This window comes from Carcharhinus amblyrhynchos, chromosome 22 (genome assembly GCF_965287045.1).
Source record: "Carcharhinus amblyrhynchos chromosome 22, sCarAmb.v2.hapA, whole genome shotgun sequence".
NCBI classification, from domain to species: Eukaryota; Metazoa; Chordata; class Chondrichthyes; order Carcharhiniformes; family Carcharhinidae; genus Carcharhinus; species Carcharhinus amblyrhynchos.
The window spans coordinates 49,251,465-49,258,034 of record NC_137345.1 but is presented as its reverse complement, the minus strand read 5'-3'; the positions used below and the strand labels follow the sequence as shown (position 1 = coordinate 49,258,034).

The 6,570-nt window shown below is 48.3% G+C and overlaps 1 non-coding gene across 1 annotated transcript; it reads right to left on the bottom strand.

Moving 5' to 3' along the window:
- Positions 1–535: 535 nt before the first annotated feature.
- LOC145357162 (U2 spliceosomal RNA) lies at positions 536–726 on the bottom strand. Its single transcript, XR_013889256.1, has one exon. It is a non-coding gene; the product is annotated as a U2 spliceosomal RNA (small nuclear RNA).
- Between the last annotated feature and the right edge of the window lie 5,844 nt (positions 727–6,570).

Sequence of the window (6,570 nt, the reverse complement as noted above, 5' to 3'; positions counted from 1 at the left end):
ATGGTTCACAGGACTGTTTCTCTGTTTCTTTAAATAGTTCAGCAAGTCATACCGAGGATCTTTCACCAAATAATCTTCTGCCTCCAGCTGCCCTTCCCACTCTGAGTGAAACAGTGGGTGCGTGGACCTGATGATGGGACTGATGTGGGCGCCACCTTCGCTCATGTCAGAAGTCACATACCACACAATTATCATGTAAATCATAAGTCTGTGAGGAAATTACTTACTTATTTATCAGTGTCATAAGTAGGTTGACATTAACACTGCAATGAAGCCACTGTGAAAATCCCCGAGTCGCCACACTCTGGCACCTTTTCGGGTACACTGAAGGAGAATTTAACACGGCCAACACAGCTAACCAGCACGTCCTTCAGACTGTGGGAGGAAACCGGAGCACCCGGAGGAAACCCACACAGACACCAAGAGAATATGCAGACTTCACACAAACAGTCACCCAAGCTGGGTATCAAACCGGGGTCCCTGGCGCTGTGAGGCAGCAGTGCTAACCACTGTGCCACCAATAAAAACTAAGAGGGGTGGCTGCAGCATTTCTGGAGGAACTGAAAGACCAGGTCAATGCAATGGGCTGGAAGGAGCGAGCCCCTTTCCCTCCACCCTGCCCCAAAACCTATTTAATATTTGGTCCCCAGATCGGGGACATATCAGGTATTAAACTGATAAGAACAGATACTACATTTCATCTTAGCCAGAAGGCCGAGAGTGTACGTGTAGCAGCTGTAATCAGACTGTCGGGGTGGGCAGGAAGTGGCTGCTTTCGCCTCTCTCTATTTAACCGTGGGCTTGTGGGTAATGATGATGGCGCTCCTCACCAGGTCTCCCCTCTGATTGGCTGCCTGCTGGCCTCTGCTGTTGTTTGACCACAGCCTTCCCGAGACAAATTTCTCCTCCTCTTCCCAAAGTTGTGGAAAGGTTAGTGGGGGTGTGGGGGCGGGAGGGTGTGGGGGTGGGTGGTGGGGGGGTGTGGGGGCAGGGGGTTGTGGGGGCAGGGGGTTGCGGGGGCAGGGGGTTGCGGGGGCAGGGGGTTGCGGGGGGCAGGGGGTTGCGGGGGCAGGGGGTTGCGGGGGGCAGGGGGTTGCGGGGGCAGGGGGTTGCGGGGGCAGGGGGTTGCGGGGGCAGGGGGTTGCGGGGGGCAGGGGTGTGTGGGAGCGGGGGGATGTGGGGGCAGGGGGGTGTGGGGGCAGGGTGGTGTGGGGGCAGGGGTGTGTGGGGGCAGGGGTGTGTGGGGGCAGGGGGGTGTGGGGGCAGGGGTGTGTGGGGGCAGGGGTGTGTGGGAGCGTGGGGCGGGGGCGTGTGGGGGCAGGAGGGTGCGGTTCTCCCACCCACTGTGCTGCTCTAGCAGTTGCAATAGGCTGGGGGGCATCAGGTTCCCTGCTCAGAGCTGCGGCCTCCAGCTCCGACCCCTCAGCAGAGCTGATTTAAATATTTAAATCTCAATTTGCATTTCGTTAGCAGGCTCAGGACTGAAGTGTCTGCTCCGTGAGTGTTTCCCCACACTGCTCTCCCAGGAGTGGGTCACTCCAGTGGGATTTACCACTGCTCCTCACAAACAGGAAACAGGCAGCTGGAGGGAAAAGAGGCCGTGGAGGCTCCCCCAGGAGGCCGGGAATAAGGGCGGGTGCCCTCTGGGCAGTGCCAGCCTGGTCCCCTGGCACTGCCCAATGGGAAGACTGGCAAAAGCGGGAAAGTGGAACTGATCCACGACAGATCAGCCATGATCTTATTGAATGGCGGGGCAGGCTCGAAGGGCTAGATGGCCTACTCCTGCTCCTATTTCTTATGTTCTTATCACTCAAGGGGCAAATTCGCACTGCCCACTGAGCATTGGGCAGTGTCAATGGGGCAGGGCCAGTGGGGGCCTAAATGGTGGGGGTGGGGGTGGGGGTGGGGGTGGGGGGGTGCTGCTGCCACTCTACATACACTGTGCCACCTGAATTCAAATATACACATTTTTAATATATCTGTGATTTTTTTTCCTCCATCCCTCTCAGCCAAGGCTTTAATTACTGGAGAAGTCCTGGCCAGCATTGGAAGATTGGCAACTCCAGATCAATCATATCCCCTCTCTTACCAGATAAAATAGCAGCCAGCCTTCAATCACACTGTCAGACCCGAATCGAACCTATTCATAACTCACTGATTTCTTTCTGGTGGGTGTGAGCCAGGCCTCAGTGAGCAGCAGAGTTGAACTTGTGACCAGGAGTTAACAGGTCAGTGAATGAACTCTCTTTATACGCAGCACTGACTGCTCCATTCCTACTGGCCAAGCTGAGTTACATTTCTGGCTGCAGCTTCTTAACAGCCGAGTTCAGTCTCACTTGGCAACAGCAGCAAAAACCTGCATTTATATAGCACCATTAAGTTTGTCAGATGTCAAAAGGTGCTTCACCTGGAAGTTAGCAAACAAAATTTGATGCTGAGGTGGGTAGTAGCTTTGTTGAATAGATGTTATTTAAGATGTTATTAAGTTTTTAAGATAAGTGCATGGGGAAAAGTTTAGAGGAGAAGTGAAGGGCCAGTTTTTTACACAAAGGATGGTGAATGTCTAGAACATGCTGCCTGGGGAGGTGGTGGGAGCAGGTACCAGAGTGGAATTTCAAGGGCAACTAGGTGAAAAGGATAGGGGTGGAATGATACGGACTCTGTAAGTGCGTACGGTTTTAGTTTAGTCAGACATCATAATTGGTGCAGGCTTGGAGGGCTGAAGGGCGTGTTCCTGTTCTGTACTGTTCTTTGTTCTTTATCTGTCCTAAATGTGGAGAAAGTCCGAGGGAGGGAGAAGTTCATGAGTCAATTCCAGAGTATCAGCCATTAATGATGGTGCAATTAAAATAGGAATGTGTAAGAGGCCAGTATTGGAGAAAGGCAGATATAATATTGCAGGAAGAGGTACAGAAATTGTGAAAAGTGAGACCATCTCAAACTGGTAAAACAAAAGAGGAACCAGACATTACTGGGAGAGATCAGAATAAATGCATCACTGTGTACAGAGTTTGCACTTTCTCCCCTTATCTGTGTGGGTTTTCTTCAGGAGCTCAGGTTCCCTCTCACAGTTTGATAGATATTCTAGTTAAATGCATTGGCCGTGCTAAATTCTCCCTCAGTGTATTGAACACGCGCCAGAGTGTAGTGACTAAGGAATTTTCTCTTTCTTCATTGCAGTGTTAATGCAAGCCTACTTTTGATATTAATAAATAAACTTTAAAAAAACTTTAAAAGACGCCAATTTGCCTGTAACAACAAACCCGTTAAAATTTTGACTCAAGACTGTGTGTGTAATCCTGTATGAGATCGAATAGTAATGTTCATATTCTTGTTCCAGGAGAAGTATTTCAGTCTCTGACTAGTGGAGTGCCCCAGGGGTCGGTGCTGGGGCCTCAGCTATTTACCATTTATATAGATGATCTGGAGGAGGGAACCGAGTGTAGGGTGTCGAAATTTGCTGATGACACTAAAATTGGTGGAAAGGCAAATTGTGCGGAGGGTGTGGAGAGTCTACAGAAGGATCTAGATAGGCTGGGCGAATGGGCCAGGAAATGGCAAATGGAATTTAATGTTGGCAAGTGCGAGGTGGTCCACTTTGGTAGGAATAATGGTAGGAAGGATTATTACTTACGGGGCGAAAAACTGCAGCAGGCGACGGTGCAGAGGGACCTCGAGGTCCTTGTGCATGAGTCGCAAAAACCCAGCTTGCAGGTGCAGCAGGTGGTCAGGAAGGCGAATGAGATGCTGGCCTTCATCGCGAGGGGCATTGAATATAAAAGTAGGGAGGTCTTGCTGCGGCTGTATAGGGCATTGGTGAGGCCGCAGCTGGAGTACTGTGTGCAGTTTTGGGCGCCGTACTTACGCAAGGATATTTTGCCCTTGGAGGGAGTGCAGAGGAGGTTTACTAGGCTGATGCCGGAGTTGAGGGGGTTGAGCTATGAGGAGAGGCTGAATAAATTAGGCTTGTACTCGTTAGAGTTTAGAAGAATGAGGGGAGATCTCATTGAGACGTATAAGATGATGAATGGGATGGATAGGATAGAGGTGGAGAGACTCTTCCCGCTCAGAAAGGATAGTAGGACTAGGGGGCACAGCCTCAAGATAAAGGGGGGGCGGTTTAGAAGGGAGTTGAGGAGGAACTTCTTCACTCAAAGGGTGGTGAATCTCTGGAATTCTCTGCCCGTTGAAGTGGTGGAGGCTACCTCGCTAAATATTTTTAAGACGCGGGTTGATGGGTTTTTGATAAGAGAGGGGATTAAGGGTTATGGGGAGAGGGCGGGAATGTGGAACTGAGCCACGACAGATCAGCCATGATCTTATTGAATGGCGGGGCAGACTCGAAGGGCTAGTTGGCCGACTCCTGCTCCTATTTCTTATGTTCTTATGCTTCATAGTAGGAAGTCTGTTTCAAATATTTCTAACCTCAACCATTCACTTCTCAATTGGTGTGGATTCAGGTCATCTGGATTCGAAACATCAGCTCTTTTCCCTCCGTACAGATGCTGCCAGACCTGCTGAGATTTTCCAGAATTTTCTCTTTTGGTTTCAGATTCCAGCATCCGCAGTAATTTGCTTTTATGGATATAGGTCTTGTTGCTTTATTCCTTTTTTGTAATAAGGTTTTGTTAAATGATCAGAATAATTTTCACAATATCACAGTTCACTTCTTAATCATATTCTTCATGCTATCACGAATGAAAATGCTTTCTGAAATCTTGTCAAAGGCAAGGACTCAGTTCCTGTAATTAAATTTGTTCCTGATTGCACTTGGCATTTGAAAGAAGAGTTTACAAAGTGCCAGGTAATTATTTGATTCTGAAACATTTTGGAACATCACAAGGTGTGAAAGATGATATATAAATGCAATAATTTTCCTTTACTTATTGCAGACTCAAAGAAAAGCATGAAAAGATAATTCATAAACAAAATATTACAGATGCTAGATAGAGACTTCTAACAGATTAGTTCTTGCAAAATGGGGTGTAATTGCTGTTATCTTTATGATCTAACGGTTGTTATTGATATGGGAGAGATGCAATCTAAACTTCTCTATCCTCTCATCAATAGTTCACAAGTAGAATGTGGTCAGAATTCTCCGGCTGTTCACATCTCACCATCACTGCCAGTGGGGATGGAGAATTTGTATTTCTGAATTGTTTTAAGTAGGCTGTGATGGGTTTCCCAAACATTCACAGCCCTATTTTACCATTTCAATTCCAAGTGCTGGGCAGACTTGAAAATGGGAGTTCTGAGGCTCCCCCATACACATTCTGCCTGAAAAAATATCAGCGATTCCAAATCGTGCTGCAGCAGCCTGTGGGTGGGGTTTAACGCGCCCGAAACCCTGCAGCTCTGACTGGCACCTCCAACTGCGCATGCACAGACCAAAAATAGAAAAACACTCCCCTGCCGTGTCCCTCCCGGGGTAGAACATAGAACAGTACAGCACAGTACAGGCCCTTCGGCCCTCAATGTTGTGCCGAGCTATGTTCGAACCCAGGAACAACTATCCCACTCCCTATCATTCTGGTGTGCTTCATGTGCCTATCCAATAACCACTTGAAAATTCCTAAAGTGTCCGACTCCACTATCACAGCAGGCAGTGCATTCCACACCCCAACCACTCTCTGAGTGAAGAATCTACCTCGGACATCCCTCCTATATCTCCCACCATGAACCTTATAGTTATGCCCCCTAGTAACAGCTACATCCACCCGAGGAAATAGTCTCTGAACATCCACTCTATCAATCCCCCTCATCATCTTATAAACCTCTATTAAGTCACCTCTCATCCTCCTCCACTCTAGAGAGAAAAGCCTCAGCTCCCTCAATCTTTCCTCGTAAGACCTACCCTCCAAACCAGGCAGCATCCTGGTAAATCTCCTCTGCACTCTCTCCAATGCTTCTACATCCTTCTTATAGTGAGGTGACCAGAACTGAACACAATATTCCAAATGTGGTCTCACCAAGATCCTGTATAGTTGCAGCATAAACCCACGGCTCTTAAACTCAAACCCCCTGTTAATAAACGCTAACACACTATAAGCCTTCTTCACGGCTCTATCCACTTGAGTGGCAACCTTCAGAGATCTGTGGATATGAACCCCAAGATCTCTCTGTTCCTCCACATTCCTCAGAATCCTGCTGTTGACCCTGTAATCTGCATTCAAGTTTGCCCTACCAAAATGAATCACCTCACACTTATCAGGGTTAAACTCCATCTGCCATTTTTCGGCCCAGCTCTGCATCCTATCAATGTCTCTTTGCAGCCTACAAGAGCCCTCCACCTCATCCACTACTCCACCAATCTTGGTGTCATCAGCAAATTTACTAACCCACCCTTCAGCCCCCTCTTCCAAGTCATTGATAAAAATCACTAATAGCAGGGGACCCAGCACTGACCCCTGTGGTACACCGCTGGTAACTGGCCTCCAGTCTGAAAATTTTCCCTCCACCACCATCCTCTACCTTCTATGAGACATGATGTGGAGATGACGGTGTTGGACTGGGGTAAACACAGTAAGAAGTCTCACAACACCAAATTAAAGTCCAACCAATGTATTTGAT